Below are 23,829 nucleotides of genomic sequence, written 5' to 3' on the forward strand. Positions count from 1 at the left end.
TAAAGGACCCCTTTTCTCTTAACTAGTTACTGCACTCAGATTCTTTTTGGTTATTCAGGCACCCTCATATATCTTTATGCCTTACAAACAGTTGTCACGGAAGGCAAACTCTCTTCTGTCATTGCCCCATTTGGTTCTGGTGATTGACTGGCCCATGTCCTCCTAAGCACACATTTTTCTAAAAGTGTTGTGAATGATCAAATGACTCTGATTTGATGATGTCACTGCCTCAATATATATCTTTTTCATTTCAGAAGAGTTTCTTTCTTTTAAGCAATGAAGAAAGTTAACGAATATTGGCAATGCAAGAATATCTCACAAGCTAGATATGGGTTTACAGAGTTAGCAAAGTGTAACTGTGAGATTGTGGTTACAATACATGAGCAATAGTGACCATACAAGTTGTGCACTATCTCGAAATAAGCGAAGGGTACTTGCATTGCTAATTCATGATAAATGTATCTTAGAGAGGTAAAGATATATATAAGGTTTGGAGGGAGATGAAAGGAGAGAAAGAGAAGTTGAGAGAATATAGAGGAGGAGAGCGGCAGAGAGGGGAGACTTTGCTGTGGCTTTCAGTGATGAAACAGTAAGGTACGCATTAAGAAAGATCGTGGATAATCTGAGTCTTGTACCGGGTGGTTTTGATTTCTGCCAGTAGAGCTCTAATTTATTCCATAATCTGTTGGTGGTGGTGGAATTAAAGTTTTATTAATCAATATGTTGTCAGAGTTTCTTAGGAAACAAACTCAGACCTACCGTGTGTGGTAGGAGAGATTCTTTGTGCGTTTACAATGAATAAGAATAGTTTGAAAAACATTTGTTGGTAGTAAGTCTAGGAGAGAAAGATTCCAGAAATTAGTTTCAGAGGAGGGCGATATGGCACGAGCCAGGGACGATGTTGAAATTGTTTATGGGAGTTTTGGATTGTAACATATAATTTCTATGTTTGATTTTTGACCAAAGGGAAGTCGAGTGTTCTCCCAAAATAAGAGAGTGTGAGCTAAGCTTGCTGATTGCTCTGAGCAATTCCAGCCAGTGAAAGAGTCTGTTAGGCCTAGTTTTAAAACATTCTTGGGGGATCAAAAGCATTTATGAGTATCGAAAATTTTCATTGGTACAATAAGGGTGATATTTTATGTTTTATGGAGTATTCTAAGATATAATTCCGTTTTTGTTTCTGTCAGGGGTGTTATATTTGATTTAGTAAGGGTATTTTTCCAGTTCTTTTGGCTATGTGTGACATTTTTAGACTTCCTTTTTTCTTGGATCTGGTATATTCGTGAAACTGTATTGGCTATATGGTCATGTGTAGCAGCTTTCTCAAGGAATCTTATAGTATTAGATGGGTGTGAAGTGTTTAATTTTCCCAGAGCAGCTTTAAGCTTTAGGAATTTGTAAAAAATCAATGTCGGGGAGTTTATGATTTCCGTGTAGCATCGCAAAGGATAGGGGGTAGTTAGGTGTGTTAGGCGCTCTGATAATCTTTATTCTTTTCTCTGTCCAATCAACCCAGAAACTCTTCTTCCCATTATTCTTTTTGCATTGAGCCTAAGGAAGGCCAGATCTGAACCTAGATGTTGGTTTTGAAAGGACTTGGCTAGTGTTTTTGAGCTGAAGTGGTATCCTTTAGTATATTTTGTGAGTGAGGTCCTTTAAGGCTCACTGTTACTAAAATATTAACAAAGGAGATATGTTTGATTAGATCTGCTTCTATTTTCTGAAAAACAGGTGATTAGGCTCCGGTGCGGCCTGCCTCACTAAAAAGGCTGTATGGTTACAACAAAGTTTGGTATATTATGGCCACTTCTTGATCTATGCGTTTTGAGTTTAGTGAGGGAAATTCTACCTCTCTCACTATTCCAAATGCATTCCGAAATATTCTTATCCCATGTTTTCTTAAGGTTGGTTGAGAAGTTTAAAAGGAACATATTAGTGATAAAGTTAATTTGAAGCAGGATGTTTATCATGACACACTCTATTTTACCCCAACATGCCATACATTTAGGTGACTAAAAGTCAGTTAAGTCCTTAATTTAGTTGTAAAGAATGTTTCATATGTGTGCTCTAGTTTTCTCTAAGTTTATTTTGAACACTATCACCATATATTTCAGTTGTTTGGCCTGCCATTTTAGTCCATAGTTTTCCATGATAGATGGGTGACATAGGTTATTCAGTGGGAAGATTTCAGGTTTGCCATGATGAAGCACCTAACCTGAAACACTTGCACAGTTATGGATTGTGTTAAGAATTTCAGAGATAGCTAAGGCTGTATTGTCAAATTAGCACATTAGAAGTGCATGCTGCCACTCTTTTTGCAAGCCTAAAGGAAAAGCGATACTTTTGATATTCAAGCTTGAATGAATATCAGTTAACAACGGTTTGACTGCAAGTAAAAACAGCACAAGTGATAATGGGCAGGCTTGTCTGATATCTTGAGAGACACTAAAGTTTAGGATTCTGTTGCCATTAACTCTTATTTTAGTAAATGGTTTTGTGTAGATGGCCATTGTCATATGTTCAAAGGAGGGATCTAGATTGATTTCTTTTAATTACTGACCACAGAAAAGTCCAAGAAACCTTATCAAAGACCATCTCTGCTTTCAGCAACTTGGCCATTGCTGGAGAGGGAAGTGATTTGGCATTTTCAAGGATACGACCTTAACAGTTTTATATTATCAGAGGTATATATTCTTTTGATGAAACCCATTTGTGTAAGGTGCATTACAATTGGAGGATTTGTTTTTCTTATCGTAGGGACAGATTCTTTACATCGATTTTACATTAATTAGTGATATTGGTCTATCATTTTTGGGGATTTGTAGGGTCTTTCCCATCTTTGTGTATGACTATGACTGTAGCTTCTAAAGCGGTTCACCTAATTTTTCCATTGGAGCTTGTTGCAAAGTCATCCTGTGCCCTGGGCACCCCCCATCTTTTTGCTGACTGGAACTGATGGTAACTAACTCTGACTGACCCTGGGCTCTGTTTAACCAGGCCCAGGGCCAGTGCCAAGCTAAAAGGAACACATTCGAATACAGTTAAGACACCCAACATACACTAGGGTACACCATGGTATGGTGGGGTACCCCTGTAATTGGCAGGACATACCCCATAAGCCCCTAGTATTTAATAGGGCAGAGGATTGAAACTACCTAGAAGTCCCCAGTATCCTGGGGCATGGCAGTTTAGAGGCCAGCAGATTTTCTGCACCAGCATGTGTGCAGTGCTGAAGCCTGAGGTCAGTTTAAAAGCAGCACTTGTTGCCAGGACTGCTTCTAAACCTTAAATTGTGCCCAAACTCGACTTTGGGGGTAGGGGCACTTAAAAATGAAAAACCTACAATGTTTTTGCATATTAGAGACCCCCAAGGTCACCCCTCGGTATCCCTGGGGTGGGGGGGGGGGGTCAGTTATCTATAAGGTACTTCCTTATAAAATGAGTTTTTATCTGCCTGGTTAAAGTGAAATTTTACATTTCACTCCCCACATTGTATTAAAGAGCTGCTCAAATTCGACTTTGATGCTAGAAGAACTGGGTAAGGAGGATCTGCAATATGTTTGCAGATTCAGAACCCCTAAAGGCTCCCTTAGTTGCACAGGGGGTGGGGGTCCTGTAGAGATTAGGGAAATACTTATAAAATGTTTTCATAAGCCCTGGTGCTAGAAAACTGGCCCAAGTCATTTTCCCCATTGCAAATCCCATGGCCCATAGGTTAACATGGTAGGAAGTTATTGATTAATAAATATTGATAGGAGAGGACTAGCCAGACCATTCAAAGACTTCCCAGAATGGTAGTTGTAAATCCAACAATATTATATTGTTGAATTTCTCCTAAAGTGTACATACAAGACGTTATAAGACTTTCTTGTTTGTAAGTCCAAATTCATCCTTCCAGTGGTCTGCCCTGATTGGTCAGAGTTAAGTGGATTAGCCAAGCTGCTTTGAAGAGGTGATAAAGAACCACTCTGCTGGGAGGGCAGTGTGCTGGTCTATAGGAATGCCAGGCCAGGAGGTGGAGTTGTAAACTATGCTCTTCAAAGGCAGAGGGGAGGCCTGGGTTTCAGTTTCACTCTGACACTCTTGACCCAGAGTCAGGGCTAGGCTTAAGGAAGGTATATGCAGATGGTAGGGGGAGAGTCCATGGAAATAAGCCATCCCAGGGGGTGTGTTTAGCCAGCTCTTACGTCCTTGCTGGAAGATCAGCCATTATGGATTTGGAAGAATGATGCACTCTGGGACAAAATAATGGCACACTCTACAGGATGTGGCCATAACTATGAGGAGTTGCCCTGCTCTCATTGGTCAGAAGTGACCTGGTGCTTGACCCAGAGAATTTTGAACAAGTGTCTGAGAGGGGCAGATCCCTCCAGATCTGCTGCTTGAAACTTACTGAAGCAAGAAGTGCCCTGCTGCGAAGTTTTGCTGTGCAAAGATTTCTAAGGCCTGACCTCTGAAGACTGCACCAACTGAAACTGCAGCCCTGTGGATTACCTTGCTGTAAAAAGACTAAAGAGTGGACTCCCTGCAAGCTACAGGTTAACAGAGCTCACCTGGACATCCCCACAAAGAATCCCCAGCCTGGAGTGCCAGTGGATTTGTAAGGGTTTTGTTCAAGTGGATTGCGGAATTGAAGTTTCACACTTTCAAGGACCCTCTTGGAGATTCCAGAACCTTGGATTGTGTGTTGGATACTTTGGGACCCGCAAGCAGAACTTCAGGAAGGCGTTCTAACTGGACCCGCCTGCTGGGGAAGGCAACACATTTGGTGAGATTCTCCAGAACAATTTTAAAGGTGTCCCTGTCAGAGAAAACGAAATGACTAAAAGGGGCACTGTTGGTTTCTAAGCACTAGAAAGTGACTAATATTTAAAAATTCATATCTCTGGTTCCCTACAGTGGATTATTTTCGTTTTGGTGTCATTTAACAGATAAAAATATTACCTATTTTTATAAATTGGTGTTGGATTTCTTTTTGTGTTGTTTCTTAATTATTTACTGAAATGGTGTTTTTAAATGCTTTACATACCTGTCTTTGAAGTTACGCCTGTCTGCTCACAGCCACGTTACCAAGGGTTGAGCATAGGAATAGTTTTCTAAGACCTATGCTGGGTCCTATCATGTGTTAGTGGCCTTATTGCCAGTGGCAGACCTACATTTGCCCCTACCAATAACCCACTTTCCAACAGAGCTAAAGTGGGAGTAGAGTTCTTCCATGTATGGTAATACTTGTTTTGAAGGTTTTTATCGAAGGATGTGGGAAAGCCTCCTGGACATGGGTCTTTGCTGCATTTTAGAGAACCAATGTATTTAATAATTTCCGATCTTTGAATCTCTTTATTTGATTCTATAAGTGTTTCTTCATTAAGTGAGGGACGTTTTTATTTATTAAGGTATCTCTGACAATCTTCAGGGTCTGCTACTTTTTCAACATTGCAGAGATCAGAATAGAATGTATTTAGGATACTTTCCGTGTCTGTATGTGTTTTACTGGATTTGTCCCTGACAGCTGCAAGTTGTGTATTTTTGGTTTTTGCCTTGAGGTAATTAGCTAGGAGTTTCCCAGATTTGTTTCGTTCAATGATACTTATAGCTTATGATATCTGCATCCATTTGTGAGCTCCTTTAATGAAGATTTTGATGAATTTGTATTTAAGAGTTTTTCATTTAAGTAGGATGGTTGTATCTCTTGTTCATATTAGATATTGTTTCAGTTTTTTAATGTCTTGTTCTAGGGAATCAAGTCTAGGGTTTAGGTCTTTATTTGTTTTGGACGTAATTACTATCATAACTCCTCTAACACTAGCCTTCATGGTGTCCCATAGGAGTTGTGGGGATAGGGTAGGTGTTCTGTTCTCTTCATAGTAAAGTTTGATCATGGAGAGGATTTGTTTTCTTGCATCCAGGTTGTTTATTCATAATTTATTATCCAAATTTTGTCATTGGTTTGAGATTTAAAAGAAAACCTTTTACTATTCCAACTCCAGTCGGTGTATTAGTAGGGAAGGTGTTGAACTTAAAATCCAACACCAGTCCAACACCGCATTCGCCAAAGCAAGTTGTTGTAAGGACTTGCACAGCCGCGGCCCGTGGAGGGAGTTCCGTGGGGCGGTAAGGCGGGCGGGGGAGGGGCAGAGTGGGTGGTTCTAAAAAACGGAATATGGATAATTGCAGGTAAGTAAACAATTAGATAAATAAAACGAATTTCGTAGCGCGCGCTGCATCGCAATATTTAATTGTTTACTTACCTGCAATTATCCATATTCCGGTTTTTAGAACCACCCACCCTGTCCCTCCCCCGCCCCGCCTTACCGCCCCATGGAGCTCCCTCCACGGGCCGCGGCTGGACTTGCATTGTAGTGGAACTTTTGGTAATGTTGCAGTCGTGGTACTGACTGCGTTGTAAAGTCACTATGATGTAATGTCACATGTGTACCTTTCAGTATTTTCTTATAGAGGGAGTGTCTGAGGTGCAAGTAGCGAAAGACCTCAGTATCAATCATCTTGCTGCTATCTACAAGGAAGCACAAGTCCCAGGAGCCTTGCTACTCACCGTGTCTGCTGGGGGAGGAGGAGGAGTCCATGATCTTTGTGCTATATAGAGCTGTCTGCCCCTGCCGTACAGGTCATCTTGCTGTTATTTGCAAAGGACTACGAGTCCCAGGAGCCTTGCTACTCATCGTGCTTACTGGAGGAAGGAGGAGGAGCCGACAATCTCCACACTATATAGCTCTTCCTGCCCCCGCCGCGCGGGATGAGCCCAGACCCCGGGCGAAGACTGTGCCAAAACAGGGCCCATCTTGGCCTGTCTGAGCCAGGAAAGGACAGGACAGGGCCACCCCACTAACGCTTGGCACTGTTGGTCACATTACATGGTGCAGGATATAGCAGACTTGTGAGGGCAATGAAGTGGTAAGCCTCTTTTATACTGAAAGAAACTCTGATGCTGCTTATTATTGGACTAAGGTCTACATGAGTAGAAATAGCTACTATGCTGGCTTATCTGACTGGTTGAGCTGATTGGTTTAGCTCAACCTGTTGAATTGTTGCCAAGTGTGAAATAATGGGGAAAAGGAAAGTCTGTAGCAGCCTACAGGGAACCGTAAATAGCAAAAGGGCTATCCAACATGCCGCAGGGATTTGCAAATTAGATGAGATTGACATATTATTGAAGAAGTAGAAATTATTGTCAATAAGGGCAAGAAGACAGAATGCCCTGACACAGGCCCGGCAATTGCTGGAATATTTAAGAGAAAGGACATAAAACGGTCAAGTTTTCCACCACAAGATCAGGCCGATCTACGACCATTTTGACACCCTTCAACTACGCCTCAAACCACCATACCCAACCACAACGCACCACAACAGATCCTACTCAACTGAACCTCCTGACCATAGACAACACACTCAAGAGCCCCCCGAACCCTTGCCTGCACCACATCTTCCATAGACCAGCCACCTCCATTACCTCCGAGCTTTGCTGCACCATCAACTGCTCCATCGAGACAGCCACCTTCCCCAATGACTGGAAACATGCCGAGATCAACCCCCTGTCAAAGAAGCCGTCTGAAAACCCGACAGACCTCAAGAACTTCAGACCCATCTCCCTGCTCCCCTTCCCAGCTAAGGTCATCGAGAAGGCCATCAACGGTCAACTCTTCATGTTCATCGAAGTAAACCACATCCTTAGCATCTCCCAATCTGGCTTTTGAAGCAACCACAGCACTGAGACCACACTCCTCGCCGCCACCGATGACATCTGCTTCCTCCTCGACTAGGGCGAAACAGCAGCCCTCATCCTGCTAGACGTCTTGGCTACATTCTACACCGTCTCCCACCGCACTCTAATCACGAAACTCCATGATGCCGGCATCCACAACAAAGCCCTGGAATGGATCTTCTCCTTCCTCACCGGCCGAACACTGCGAGTCAGACTCCCTCGGTTTCTCTCAGAACCTGCAGAGATTAGCTGTGGTGTGCCCCCGGGCTCCTCCCTGAGCCCCACCCTCTTCAACGTTTACATGGCCCCCATCGCTGCCATCATCAGGAACCACGGATTCAACATTGTCTCCTATGCCGACGACACCCAGCTGATCCTCTACCTCACCAATGAAACCACAGTCACCAGAGACAACATCCACAGCGGGTTGAAGGTCGTTGCCACCTGGATGAAAGACAGTTGGATAAGTTTGGACAAGACCAAAGGACTCCTGATGTGACCTACCCCCCTAGCTTGGGACGACTCCTGATGGTCTGCCTCATTAAGAACTCCCACCCCTATCCCCACCCCCACCCCCACCGCAATGGACCACACACATAACCTGTTGCTACTGCTATTTTGCACATTTCAAATTTCAAATAGTTTTTTAAATCTTTTTAACAACTGTTTTATTTCTGCTGCACGTTTTTATGTTTTTGGGGGTGCACTGGTCTTCTGCACTGCTGCGTGTTGCAGGGTGCAGGTAGGCCTCCTCCCTCCTGGTCCCCCTCTCCCTCTCTGTCTCCTTCAGATCGCCTTTCCCTCCTCTTATGAGACCTTTAGAAATCCCTTTGCACAGATTCAAGCACCATTTTGGGTCGGCGGTCTAGTTTTTGACCGACCGGAGCTTGTAACTCCCCTACTTAATGGGAGCTGCTTCGCGGACGTGCAGTGGAGGCGTGCAGCAGGCACGCCGCTGGCGACCCTAAGGCAAGCCCGTCTGTGCCAGTCCACGTTCGGACAGGGGCCAGCACCAGCCATGTTGTCTGTTCTCTTCCCGCAGCCAGTATCTCGTGGTCTAGGGAGCAGCTGCTGGATATGAACAGGACTGGCCTGTACTGGGACGGCCAGCTTGGAGCCATCCCTGGCAGGCCAGAGGTGGTACTGTAGCCATTGCCCCTTTGCCCTGGGGCAGTGTGCGAAGCTGACCCCCTTTGGGTAATACTGTGGCTAATATGGACGCTATGGCCCCACTAATTCACCAGAGGACCTCTAGTGATGGCATCAAGGCGTGTCTAATAAACTGTAGATCACTCCCCAAACACTGTGACGATATCTGGCTCTCTTTGAAGGCTAACTCCTGAGACATTATGTTTTTAACTAAAACCTGGTTAAAGGAAAGCTCTAATCCTGACATAAGGCTGGCTGTCCCAGAGGGTTTTCGGATCTCTGTGGCCAACAGGACTGGCCACAAGAGTGGGGGTGGGCTGGCCATCATTATGAGGGAGGGTTGGGAGATTTTTTGCAAGTCTTGTAGGCCTTGGGTTAATAGAGGCACTCTCCTACTGCATAAGGACCTCCCCTGCACTCTCAGTGGCTGGCATTCTGGTTTATAGACTCCCTGACACTCCTGCCGGCCACCTACTGGCATGATGTATTGCAGCTCTGTCCTTAAAGCATGCCAATTTCCTTGTCCTTAATGATTTTAATATCCATATGGACAATGCTAAATGTCCCAAGGCTGCACAATTGGCAGACACTTTGAAGGGTCCAAATTTAAGACAAATGGTGTGCACCCCTACTCATGTAGTGGGACATATGCTAGATCTTATTTTCACTAATATCCCCAATTTGAAAGTAGAGACTCCACTACCGCTAACCTGGTCAGACCACTTGTTAATCCCTTTGGACTTGACAAGCGGACCTTCTGACTCTAGTACTAGTTTGATAGCCCTTTCTCAAGGTAAGGTCCCCTCTGCTTTCAAGAAGGCAATAGTGGTACCACTATTAAAAAAACCTGGGGCTGACCCCCTCAATCACTCTAATTATCGCCCCATATCTCTACTTCCATACTTAGCAAAGCTTCTCGAAGCCCATGTCGCCAAATCTCTATCAAATTTTATTGAACAATCCGATCACCTGGAACCCAACCAAGCCGGTTTTCGCCCTGCACACTCCACCGAATCAGTTATCCTTGCCGTACTAGACACGCTACGATCGAATGCAGACAAAGGCATCCATCAGGCCCTCATCCTCCTTGATTTGTCCGCCGCGTTCGACACGGTGGACCATCACATTCTCTTGTCTCGTGTCGAACAGGCAGGCATACAAGGCTCTGCATTCAACTGGATTAAGTCATTCCTCGAGGACAGAACGCAAGCAGTTCGTCTCGGCCCCTTCACTGCACCCAGGATGGTTTCTTCCTGCGGGGTCCCCCAGGGCTCATCCCTCTCCCCTCTCTTATTCAACCTTTATCTCAGACCCCTTATCAGTTCCCTAAAACATATGAAGGTCACCACATTTAACTACGCTGACGATCTCCAACTCGTCTTCACGCTCAGTGGACCTAACTCAGCCTCCGATTTTCAAGACACAATTCTCCACATTCAGCGCTGGATGAACTCCAACCACCTTAAACTTAATCCTGGCAAAACCGAACTCATCTTGCCAGGAAACAGCGCAACCACGTGGGGCCCCCATTTTTGGCCTACTGATCTTGCCCCCCCCCCCTACTCCCTCCTCCTCAGTGAAGAGTCTAGGAGTGACATTAAACTCCGATCTCTCGCTTAGAGGTCAGGTAGGATCGGTGGTTTCCTCTTGTGTCTTCCAGCTCAGGAAAATCCGGAAAATAGCTCACCTTCTTACCCCCTCGGCCCTCATTCAGGCAGTCATAGCTCTTGTTCTTTCACGTCTCGACTTCTCCAATTCTATCTACTTCGGCCTGCCCATGTTCCTGCTTAAACGCCTTCAAATGGTACAGAACCAGGCAGCCAGGCTAATCTTCAAACAACCCCCAAATGCCTCTCTGCCAGGCCCCTGTTGGTCAAACTACACTGGCTCCCAGTCGCACAGCGCGCGGCCTTCAAAACCGGGTGCCTCATCTTTAAATCCTTACATGGTAGGAGCCCTAAATTTCTCAGTAGTCGTATTGTGAAATACACCCCAAGTCGCACCCTACGGTCGGGCAACCTCAGGCTGCTCGCCATCCCGACCATTAAACTCAAACGACAAGGAGGGCTTAAATTCTCTTACCTTGCACCTAGTTTTTGGAACTCGCTGCCCCTAGACATCAGAACTCAGGACAACCTCATGGGCTTCAGAAAAGCCCTCAAAACACAGCTATTTGCACTATCACATAACTAGCCTTCCTGCTGTGTTACTGGGCTTCAAATCAGCGCCATGAAACCTTTTGGTGTACGTGCGCTCTATAAATTTCTTATAACATAACATAACATAGCCGTTACAAGCAGGAATTGGTCAAAAGATTCCCCGGAAGTGGTAGGCTCTGAGCTATTAAATACGGGAGACCCCAGCAACGATGTGGCTAGTTTTAATTGCTGGGTCACTCTCGCCCTTGACAAAATTGTTCCCCTTAAGACGGCTAAATCATCCAGGAAAAAACCCTCTGTCCCCTGGTTTACTATGGAACTTCAATTGGAGAAAAGCCTGTGCAAGAATCTCAAACACACTTGGCGTAAATCATATAATCCTGAGGCCAATTACACTTACAGAGCGGCATTAAAAAGAATTCATGGGCTAAAGCGAAATACCATTAGGGACTTCTATGCGAATCAAATCAGTTCATTTGATAACTCAGCCAAAGAAGTCTTCAAGATCGTCCAAGGTTTTCACAGGCCTAAGGCTCTGGACAGCACTATTGCCCCTTCAGCTACCATTTGTGAGGATTTATCAACTTTCTTCCTGGAGAAAATTCAGCTTATTTACTCCTCCTTCACTCCGGTTGAGCTCCTTGCTCTACTAGACCCCCCGGCGGATCCGCACTGTTGGATGTTGCGGACACTGTATGGATAGCATTTGACCAGGGCAACTCCGCAATGCTTGTGCTGTTAGACTTATCTGTAGCTTTCGACACTGTGTTTCATCGGATTCTGCTGGAGAGACTTATGCAATTGGGAATTAGGGGTACCACACAGCCAGGTTCCAGTCATTTTTGGAAGGCAGATCTCAGCAGGTCCTTCTTCAACCTTGCGTCTCTTCAGCGACACCCCTCACTTGTGGGGTTCCCCAGGGGTCTGCTCTGAGTCCGACATTATTCAATGTCTATCTGGCCCCTCTTGCGAAGGTAGTTGAGCAATGGGGTGTTAAAGTGGTATTTTAAGCTGACGATACCCAGCTGGTGTGCTCTTTCAGAGAACAGTCGGAGGCAGGCTTTGTCAAGTTTAAGCTCTGTCTAAATAATATCGCAGCTTGGATGACTAATTGCTGCTTGAAATTAAATGCCGACAAGACAGAGGTATTGGTTTTCAATCAATCTGCTCCTCTATCCTGCTTGATATGGTGGCCAGCAGTGCTCAACCCTCCGCCAATTCCTGTAGAGACTGTCAGGAACATGGGTTTCAAATGTGATACGACCTTGTCATTTAAAGCCCAGATCGGTCAAGTCTCCTCAGCCTGCTTTTGGAATCTGAGAGCCCTGCAGAGATTTCTTCATCTCCTACCTATGAATTGCTGTAAGACGGTGGTCCATTTGCTGGTTACGCCGAAGCTTGACTACTCTAACAGTCTCTATATTGGTCGTCCTGCTTACTTGATCCACAGATTGCAGGTCATTCAGAACGCAGCTGCTAGACTCATTAGGAATGTTACTTTCAGGCATCACATTTCCCCTCACCTGCGGAGCCTCCACTGGCTACTTGTTAGAAGGAGAATTGAGTTTAAGGCTCTGTCTTAGAGCTATTAGAAATTGAGGACCTCAGCACTATCAACTTGAGAGGGCGCATAGATTCAATCATTAGAACTTGCTCAAGATTCCCCGGTTCTCTAGGGCTAGGTTAGGAGGTCGTGCTTTTTCAGTGCGAACCGCCTCCTCCTGGAACTCCATGCTTCTCCATCTTCGCTTGCTGTAGTCAGAGCCGACCTTCAGGAAGACACTGAAAACTTGGCTCTTTAGCCTTCCATAGTTTTCTTTCCCCTACTCCCCCATCTGCCAGTCTGCCTAGCGCCGGGACACCTCTGTTGGAGGTAGCTGCGCGCTCTCCAACCGTACTATTATTATTATTATTAACCTTGGCATCATACTGGACACCTCGCTAACAATAAACCGCCAGATCAACGCCGTATCTTAATCATGCTTTCACATGCTCCGCCTGCTTCGAAAGACATTCAGATGGATTTCCGCTGAATACAGAAAGACAGTCACCCACACACTCATCAACAGCAGACGCGACTACAGCAACGCACTCTATGCCGATGTTACAGAAACTCCTCAGGAAACTACAGAACATTCAAAACGCCACAGCCAGACTTGTCCTCAACATCCCCACCGCAGCCACATCACTGAACACCTTTGAGAATTCCACTGGCTCCTAGTCAACAAAACAATCACCTTCACGCTCCTCAGAAATGCATACAAAGCCCTCCACAACCCAGGACCAGCATATCCGAGCCAACGCCTCACATTCCACGTACCCACCAGACAGCTTTGTCTGCCCAACTGGCCCTGGCCACCGTCCCATGGATCCAAAAGACCAGAGCCGGAGGAAGATCCTTCTCCAACCTCGCCATCAAGACCTGGAACACCCTGCCTCTCCACCTCACGCAATCGCAGTTGCTGACCCAATTCAGGGAGGATCTCAAGAACTGGCTCTTCGACTGAAAGCCCCTCAGTGCCTTGAGACCCTCATGGGTGAGAAGCCGAGGTCTATAAACACCTGATTGATTGATTGATTGATTGATTGATTGATTGAAGTCATCTATGCAGACTATAGAAAAAATTTGGACTAAGAGAGCGGCGAGATGCTAATGACAATAACAAGGAAATGCAAGATATTAACACTGGGAATTATATGAGACAAATCCAGGGTCATAGGGCTGAATGTAATACTATTAATACTATACATATCCCTGCGGTACCTTGTTCGAATCGCTATAGCCCCTTTGTTGATGGAGGGTCTGCGGTGCTGCAGGCCAGGGAAAGACAGGTTGGTAAAAAGTGTTAATGAACTTAGAGATCTTTTTGGGCAGATGTGGGAGGAATTTGTAATTTACAAGCACAAGTTGTCCAACTAATGGATAGAATTGAGAGATTTGTATTGGCCCAATCTTTAGAGAGTGATGAAGCTTGTAAGGGAGCAATCTATAAGGAAGAAAGGAATAGGATAAAGAGGGGAGAAGTGAGTACACAAGGGAATATAGAACCTTTGACCTCACACAATTCTAAATGGGAGAGTCCTCGACAGAGTAGTGATCTCTTGTACCCCCCTTCCCTCCAGCATCCTATCCAGACCTCCACATTATGCTCAAACACATAGATGGAATCAGGAAGGGGAATTTAGAAGTACTTGTTAGATTCCTAGCTTACAGATGGTGTGGTGGGGCACCAGGTAACACGGTGGGAATCGGGAAGTAGACCATCAAGATGAGGGGTAAGCCTGTTTAACATGACCAGTCCATAGGGAAACACCCCAAAAGAACTATACATGCTTAATGTCCCCAGGTTAGCTAAGGGAGCCAAGAAGGACAGTGAGTCCCTCAAAAACAAAGTGATACACTGGGTAAGGAATCATAGACTTCTCTATTACCTGATAAGATCGGATCTTTTAGGGGTGAAGCTCTGCCCTTCGCAGAATGAGCAGTTTGACTGCATGGTCCTAGAGTTAAACAAGGAGGAACATGTAACTGGGCTTGCGAGTTTAGATTTGTGAACCTCCCACCAAAGGATTCCCTAATACAATTCAAACGTAACTTGCCAGTTAGGGAACACTTCTCGGTTAATGTGGGTCAAATGACCCTTACTACTCAAGAAACAGAATTTACAAATGCACCTAATGTGAGATGTAATGATGATGGCTTTATCGTGAATGATTGCATTAGGCACCCGAAATGATGTACATATAGGGGGAAATCAACCAATGACTATGTGCTTCCTCCCTCCTTTAACTTGGGAACAGTCAGATAGGTTGCCAGATGGATATATGGATCTGGGTAATATGTCAATGTAAAAAGACATTCATTTGGAATATATCTACTCGCAGAGTGCATTCGATTGAAGCAGTTTAAGCTGCTTTCTTGGAACATAGCAGGAACACAATCTAAGGTGATTGATCCAGATTGGGGAACTTTTGTTGAAAATTTCCATATGTGTTTGTTTCAAGAAACTTGGGCTCTTCAATCCATATTGAGGGCAGGCTACACAAATTATAGGGTAGAAGGTAGACCGTCACCAGCAGGTCGCCCATCAGGAGGCTTAATAATATGGATCAAGGCCTCTTTAGCATGTAAGATAAGACAGCTAAACCTCAAATCAGCTGATATTTTGGGTCTTGACATTAACTCCCCGATTTGCGATAAGATTGTTGAAAAGCCACAATCGTCCTTCTCCCACAAAGTATGAGTCAGAAGCAATATTGGCCATAGCAGATGTTTTTGGATAACACAAATACTGGAAGTAATTTTGTCATAGTCGGGGACTTCAATGCGACATTCAAACCATTGGACTTTATACAAAACCTTACACAAGAGGAAGATGAGGAAAGGGCATCCTTAGCCTGTTGAACTTCCCTCTAAAGAGCGCCTTTAGGGTAGCACTGCAGATAACATCTATTTCGGTATGATATGGATTGCATGCATGTATTGGGCAGAGCAAGTCTGGACGGATGTATAGAGGTAGTTTTAATGCTCAGCAAACACCTCAGCAATATTATCATTTCTGCTAACCCGCACACCCAAGACCGTTTGTATCTCTTTCACCCATCTCATCATTTCATCTCTGTTACTCAACCAGGCTAATAATTTGCCTTCTTTGTTGCTCACCTAATATAGTTTTTATTGTGCTGCTTTGTCATGCGCACAAGTTGCATACAATGCCAGCCCTTAATAATTTCCAAACTTTAGGTGCTGTTGAGAATCTTCACAAGGGATCTGAGTATATTGCCGCTTCAGTGATAAGATTTGGTCCTCCACTCTTTGCATCTGTTCACAGCTGGCCCTGCATTGTGCTAAGTTCAAGGCTATCACCTGTCCCCACAGCACAGGCTTGAATGCTTTCCATTATATAACCCCAGAGGCAACTGTACAGTTTGTGAAATGTAATATCTAAATATAAGGATATAAATGTATGTGCAGAGATAAGAATCATCTTTATCATGGATGGAATTAGTGATATCAGTTTTTTAGATTAGCATGAGGACTCTATTTTTCCTCTTGTTGGCTGGGGAGCATGCAGAGTCGTATATCCAAGAGGTCTGCAATGCATACATTGGGCCTCTCTCATTCCAATCCTAATTTCTTGAACGAGGATAATATTTGCTCCAAGTATGTAGTAGTAGTCTAAAACCTTTTTCCTTTTAATTGGGTGATTGAGGCCTTTTGCATTGGTGGCTAGCGGTAACAAAATATGGTGCGGTTCAATGGCGCACAACTGACCATAAACTCTGTAGCGGCTCCCGCCTGGTGTGGCACTTCTCTGTCGGCAATCCATGTGTCCATGAGCAGAACAGGGAAGGACTTCCTTCCTGCTCATGGAATGCAAATCCAAACAATTGTGGGGCTGCTCTCATTATGTTTTCCCAATTTAGATATATCAGTGTGGACCCTGCTTTAGATAATAATGCATATCTAGAAATATTTAGAAAATTCTAGAAAACTATCAATGAAATAGGGGCATGTTTGAGTCAGAGATCAGGTAATCATTGGTTAAGTGGGATATTAATTGAGTGTAAGGTGCGATCCTTAGTTCTTGTCAACTTGTTTCATTGAATAGTTTTTTAAAAAGTCTGATAGGAATATGTTTAGGCGCGTATGGTCAATGGTGTGATCAATAAAGTGACTTTACACATGCATGCCTAGTACAGTTAATAGTTTGGCTTTATTGCCATGATGCTGTCAGACGGTGATTGAGTTTAGTATGGTTAGTCTATATGGCGTGAGAGGGTGTGTTTAGAGGGGATTATTGTATATATGTTTTGGGCTGCTCAGGAGCTTTAAGTCTATTTTTAAGTTCTTTGATGCCCCTACTAGACAGCTGATTATTCAAGCCACAATCCTGTCACGGCTGGACTATGCTTCGACTCTCTATTTGGGGGCCAATAAGGTTGAGGTCCACAGGTTACAGAGAGTCCAGACCGCTGCGGCTAGAATGTTGCTAGGTCTACGTAGATCTAGCTCTGCCTCGGATGCAATTCAAAGACTACACTGGTTGCCTATGGAAAGACGTATATAGTTCAAGGCACTTTGTGTGGTCTTCAAGGCATGGAAGCTGGCTTCTCCACAGATATTAACAGACCTGATCCAGCCTTATGAGCCCACGCGCCAACTTCGATCCTCTAGCCAAAACCTGTTAAAGGTGCCACGGGTTAAGAAAACCAGGGCAGGCGGTAGATCTTTTAGGTATAAGGCAGCCAGGCTGTGGAACTCTCTCCCAGCATTTATTCGTGGTCTAAGGGATTATCTGCCTTTCAGGAAGGCCCTTAAAACCCATCTCTTCCCCAAAGTCTAATCTGTGTTGGAAGGTGTCTTGAGGGCTTAGTCCTTGTCAGGAGCGCCGGGACGCCCCTTTGTTGGGGCAGCTGTTGCGCTATATAAATTGTTATAACATAACATAACATAACATAACATAACATATATCAGATTGTCTGCGGAATCAAAGAGAGTTACCAAAGGCTTTCACTAAAGTGGACATGAGACTTCATGAGCTTCATATAGCCAATAGGTGGTGCAGAATGCCATCTCCTAAAGGCTTGAACAAAAAATGTGCTAGAGCTAACAGTCCATTTGAGATTGCCGAAGGTTCTTAAGAAAATTGTCCAAGTCCAATGGTTCATGAAAAAGCATACTTTTTACTTCATGAGTTATTCTCAGTGTTGATGGCCATGAAAAAGTAAGCAATGTTTAGTGATTTCATGACTGGCCTCAAGGCTAGGAAACCCTTCCTGTGGTTGATAGTAGCTTTACCATAGTCTTGGGTTATGCCTATTTTTGTGACATTTCAATCAATTATTTTCCCTTCTTTCATATGATTCAAAATGGCTTTGGGGTATTGATACTTGAGAGGCCTGGAAATTATTGGTCTGGGGATCTAGTTTGAGCTACGATTGTGGATAGGATCCTATGGGCTGTTTGTTTTCAAACTCTTTGTCAAAGGTGGTGGCAAGGGTATGTGGGATCCACAATTCTAAGATGGCTACACAAGATTACGCATCTTTTCTGCGTTCTCTGCCAGGCAGAAGATTGTTAGTTTACCCTTGTATTCCTAGACTCTGGTTCATTATTGCCACTTCAAGGACTTCAACTTTCGTGGACCTCACATCCGACTTCTTCAGTAGTACGTTCTGTGGGTCCTTAAATCTGCTTTTTTATTCAGCTATTCTACACTGTGTGCGAGATATCTCAAGTCGCTTCTCAAGCCAAACATTTAATTTCGTAGAATTTGGTGTTGGTTTTGGTGCTTTGCATCAGTTCAAAGATAGAGTTACGACGTTGGAGGATTAACTCCATGTTAGCAGGAGAGTTGGATTTCCCTCTAATGGGTGAGTCTGGGATGGGTGGTTCCTGCTTTGATCTTTTTTGCCCGTCTTTTTGTTCTTTAACCTCTTTAATGTCTTTTGATATGGCAATTGTATTTCAATGAGGATCAAGAATGTGAGGTGGTTGTGTCTGTAACTGGTAGGAAGATAATTGTTTTCAGGTGAGGTTATTCTTGCAAAAAGTATCAGCAAGTCATTATGAATAATTGATTGAACAACTTGACAGTGGTGGTCATGGAAGTGCAAAGGTAAAAGGAATGTGATGTAAGTCCACACCTCAGCTTTGTACATTCAACTGGCCTGGTAGTACATTGACTGGAGTAGTCTTACCCTATTTGCGTCCTTTGTTACATAGTTTGCATTCTTTTAAAAAAAACAACATGGCATCAACACATGACATGTAGAGATAGCATTGAATAGCTCCCCTCCCCATTCAACAGCTCCATTTGACATCCACATTGAAGATACACCAATAGCTTTTACGCTTCACATGAGAAATGTCAAACCCTAATAAGCTTTAAACATGGCACAATACAACAAGAGTGTGAATTCTGCCTAGGGCCCCATGTCCCCGCCGCAGATATCGGGCCGTATTTCTCCCCGGCATAAATCCTGACTGGTCCGGATGAACCAGATCCGTGATGTAGGGGAGAAGTCGATTGGCCAGGAGTTTGGCCAGAATTTTGGCCTCGACTGTTAAGAGAGAAATGGGTCAGTACGATTTACAGTCCTCAACAGGCTTATCAGGTTTGTTGATCACCACAGTAGACGCCGTACGTATCTCCGCTGGAAGGTGACCTGACTCGAAGCACTCGGTATAGAGGTTCAAAAGGTCGGGGGCCAGCAGAGTCGTCATGTGCTTAAAAAGCTTGATAGGAAGCTCGGTAGGGCCCATCGCCCTGCCGGATCGGACATCATGTATAGCTTTTTGGATCTCCGTCCCCGTGACATCCGCCTACAGGGCCTCCCTGCCTTCCGGAGAAATGGTCATCACCTCAATAGTGGCCAGGAGATCAGTCGACCACGGGGCCTGAGATTCTGGGGAGCTAGTATAGACCCCTTCATAATGAAGCGTGAAAGCATCAGCTATCTGTTGAGGATCAGTGAAGAGCACCCCCTCTGAGTTGACTATCGCATGTACCCATCTAGAGGCTTGCTCCCGGTGTTCCAGCCATGCCAGTAGTTTACCCGTTCGTTCACCCTGCTCATAAATCCTATGCCGCGTAGAGAGAGCCCGCACCGCGGCGTCCTCCTGGAGAAGCTGCCTGTAGTCTTGCCTCTTGAGTGTAAGGCTATGCTGAAGGGAGGGGTTAGGCTCACGCGCCTCCGCCTCCTCCAGGTCTACGATGTCCAACTCTGGCTCCAATACCCTTTTCAATCTCTCAGCCCTGTGGCCCACCATAAGAGACAGTGCCCTTCCCTTAATTACTGCCCCAAAAGCCCCCCATAGAGTCACTGACGAGGCAACAGAGCCCACGTTATCTGCAAAATAATATTCCGCATCTTTGCGGAGGGCGTCTTTAATATGCGGTCTCTTAAGCACCCATGGCTGTATAGTTTTGGATCCCGGTCGCCCCTTTCGCGGAAGACTCAGAGAAGCCCAAACCGGGGAATGATCAGAGATCCCACGGGCCAAGCAGCTCGACTCAGTAAACAGATGGATATCCTGGGCATGTGTAAAGAGATAATCAATTCTAGACTGGCTACTGTGTACCCCTGATTGGAATGTGAATCTTGTGTGTAATGGGTTAAACCACCTCCATATATCCACCACCCCTAGAGCGTTAGCAAACTCAGACAGAGGCGAGCCTTTCGGCGGATCATCCCGGGGTGGAAGACGATCTAGGGAACCATTCATTGCAAGGTTTAAAACCCCACCCAACACTAACACTCCCAATGGAAGCTCCAGTAGTAGGGACCCCACATTGCGCAGTGTCAGACCCTGTGGTCCAAGGGGGGCATACACAGCAACTACATTGACAACCCGTCCCTCCCAGGTGCCCGAGGTCGCGGCATATCTACCCTGAGCATCAGTCCAGGTCTTGTGAACAATATCGGGGCAACCTTTACAGAGGAGAATCCCCACCCCCTGAGAGCCGGAAGTGAACCCCGAGTGAACAATCATACTGTAGCCTTTCCTATTCAGGGCCCCGCAGGAATTCCCGACCAGGTGCATCTCCTGCAGCAACACCAGATCAAGCTCATGTCATTTAATATACTGCAACACTATGCCCCTCTTAATTTCGTCCCCCAGACCATGGACATTCCATGTGGAGAAACGAAGCGCTAAACTCGGGCCATCATGTCAAATCAAAGGGAATCAGATAAAGCCAGACAATTCCTTGAGGTCTAAAACGGCCAGGGTGGAGTAAACGTGAGTTGATGACAGTGGAACTACTTGTACAGGCGGGAAATTCAGCAATTAGGTGCATTGATACCAAAAACCAACAAACATTTAAACATAAAAAACAATCCCCCACCCAGCATCGACCGAACCCCCCCATCCTGCCTCCCTGCATGACGGGCCTGAAACCACCCGCCTTTCGCAACTTGCAGAGTGCCTGTCGCCCACCCTCAGCAACTTAAGGAACATGCCCAACCCCACTCCCTAAAGCAGAGATTAAAAAGTCAGTAAGACTAGCCCCAGCCCGAAGTCCCAAAAATCAGAACACACAACAACAAGATTAGCCCTTCAAGAAAATTAGTGGATAAAACATTCTAGTTACGAGAGCACCACCAACCCCAGAAAAACAGACGCAGGGCAGTATGCACTGTGAACGTCCACTAAAAGCAGGGAGCTCGAAGCCCATGCGAGCCCAATCAGCCCTTTGAGGCCGCAGTGAACAAAAAAGAGTCCACAACGGCCCCTGAAGAGGACAGCTTCTCCTGCTCATCCCCAAGAAACAGAGAAGGCCAAAGCCTGCACATCAGAATCCAAATAAACGTAGAAGCAGCAACGCTGGGTTCCAATGTACATTCGGCTGCTCATGCAAATATGACAGAGCCGCAGCCCGCAAAGCAAACAGCACCCCCACCATAGCCATACAATCTAAGAAGACATCCAATGGCAGTTAGGTAAGTTCAGTCTTGCCTGGTCACCCCGGTGGGCCTTGGGAACTTGCATCAGATTGAGGTGACGATCGAGATTGCTGTCGCCACTCGGTGAGATCCCCAGCACTCGGCGGCGACTTGTGGGATTTCTTGCCCACAACGCGCCAACCCTCGAGCCAGTCCCAGGCGTCCTCAGGACAAGTGAAGAACCACAGTTTGCCGTCTGACTCAATTCTAAGTTTCGCCGGGAACAACATGACGTACTCCTGATCCCTGAGAGCCCATTTCACCTCCAGGAAACTTCGTGCTGCTTTTGGACCCTCAGTGTGAAATCCGGAAAAAACGAAACCCTACTATTCTCGACAGTCAATTGAGGGGCCACTCTTGCTGTTTGAAGGATCAAGTCTCGGTCCCTATAGTTGAACACCTGGGCAACGAGCGGGCGGGGGGGCCCTGGTTTGGGCTTGCCGCCAAGCACCCGGTGGGCGCGTTCAATCGAAAAACACTTGGAGAGGTCCCTAGGCTGAAGACCTTTCAGGATAAGCTCCTCGACATAGAGATCGGCGGTAGGCCCCTCCGCCCGCTCCGGAATGCCTAGGATGCGGATATTGTTGCAGCGCATTCTGCCTTCATAGTCGTCAAGCTGAACTGCGAAGGCCTCTTGAGAAGAACGCAGCTCAGCCACCTGCTTCTTTCCGCTAGAGCCTGTCTCCTTCAAACCACTGTCTCTCCTGATAGAGAATAAAAGTGGTACACACATAATTTCCAAACTTTATAAACTATGCATAGCACAGGTCCCTATCATTGATGATAAACTTAGAGCGGAGTGGGAGGCAGATTAAGGGCACCCGATTTTTGACGACCAGTGGACTGCCTGCTGCAAAGTCACAAAGGACATTTCCTTGAATAGTCGCCATAAATTATTACACTTGAAATTTCTCCAAAGAATATACATGACGCCTGCCAAATTACATAAAATTGACTCCGATAGGCCACACACATGCCAGAAATGTGGCGCCCAGCACGCAGATTTTGCTAATTTAACCTGGACATGCCTGCACATACACTCCTATTGGGCACAGGTGCACAAAACATTAGGGGACATTCTTGGGCTCCCACTGGTCCTTATACCGGAATTGGCATTGATGGGTTACACGATCAATTTTCCCAAAACAGTCAGAAAGCTTGCTTCTCTTGGTCTTCTCTTAGCAAAGCGTGAGATAGTGTTACATTGGGGCAGCAAAGTTTCTCCCACGCTGCAAAGCTGGTTGAATACCTTAGCATATTGCAATACACACAGCGAGATTTACTCTAGCCTCATGCCCAGTGCTTCCCGCCCTAAAGATATCTGGGGCCCATACAAGACATATCTGGATAATTTGCGCAACTCCTCTTCCTCCCAATCTACTTCGGGAATTGTACCAGCAGGTATAGGATAGTTTATATGGTATGCACCTGGACAAGCAAAAAGAGGTTCTATATGACATTGCTGATTTTTGCTCCACCTTCCTTTTTTATCCAAACAGCAGGTTCTGTTTCGTGTGGATCTGGATGCGCACAGGTGTCAGACCGGACTCTGGATGTATTGACATGCACTGGAGGGGCATTCAGGCGCGGGACACGTTGTTTGCCAAACAGGGCTCTGTATTGATCTGTATATTGGGGCCGTGGCTGAAACTTCAAGATGACTATTTTCACTTTGTTGTGAACGTAGAAAAATGACACGATATTTATGATGTACCTGCCAAAGATACTTATATTGGATTGCTCATGTGCTTTTGTTTTATGAAACATAATGAAAATAAAGTTTAAAACAAAAAAAATGTTGGTCTGTGCTGCATTGCGCCCACTCCGGCCCGTCACCATGACGCCTCCACAGGCGGGGCGAGACGCAGGAGCCACCCACCGCCGCCTGCCGCAGGAGACCCCAGGCGGCCTGTCGGTAGTGGCACCTGCCCCGCTGACACCCCCAAGAGCAAGCAACACAATGTGAGCATGATGCAGTCAACATTCCCATTTGCCTTCAGTCTCAGAGGTATGATTCTGCGATAATGTATACCCAAGGAATATAGGTAACTTTAAAACTCACATTGCATGATTTTTTGAAAATTTGGGGATCATAGTGTCCATTGAGGGAGTATTTGCTATACCAATTTTAGGATAAAGGGAGAGTTCATTGACAATATCAAACACTTGTATCTCATCGGATGTCGTACAGAAGTCTGCAGTTACTTGTTTCCATTGTGTTTTACTGAGCCCTTTCAATATCATTGCTGAAGGCTGCTTTCCCTGCCCCACGGCGTGACACATCAGGCGCTGAGATATTTGTTTTTCGATAACTGCAGTTACTCTGAGGACCCCGGGTTTTTCAACACT

This window comes from Triturus cristatus, chromosome 3_2, assembly GCF_964204655.1.
Source record: "Triturus cristatus chromosome 3_2, aTriCri1.1, whole genome shotgun sequence".
Classification (NCBI taxonomy): domain Eukaryota; kingdom Metazoa; phylum Chordata; class Amphibia; order Caudata; family Salamandridae; genus Triturus; species Triturus cristatus.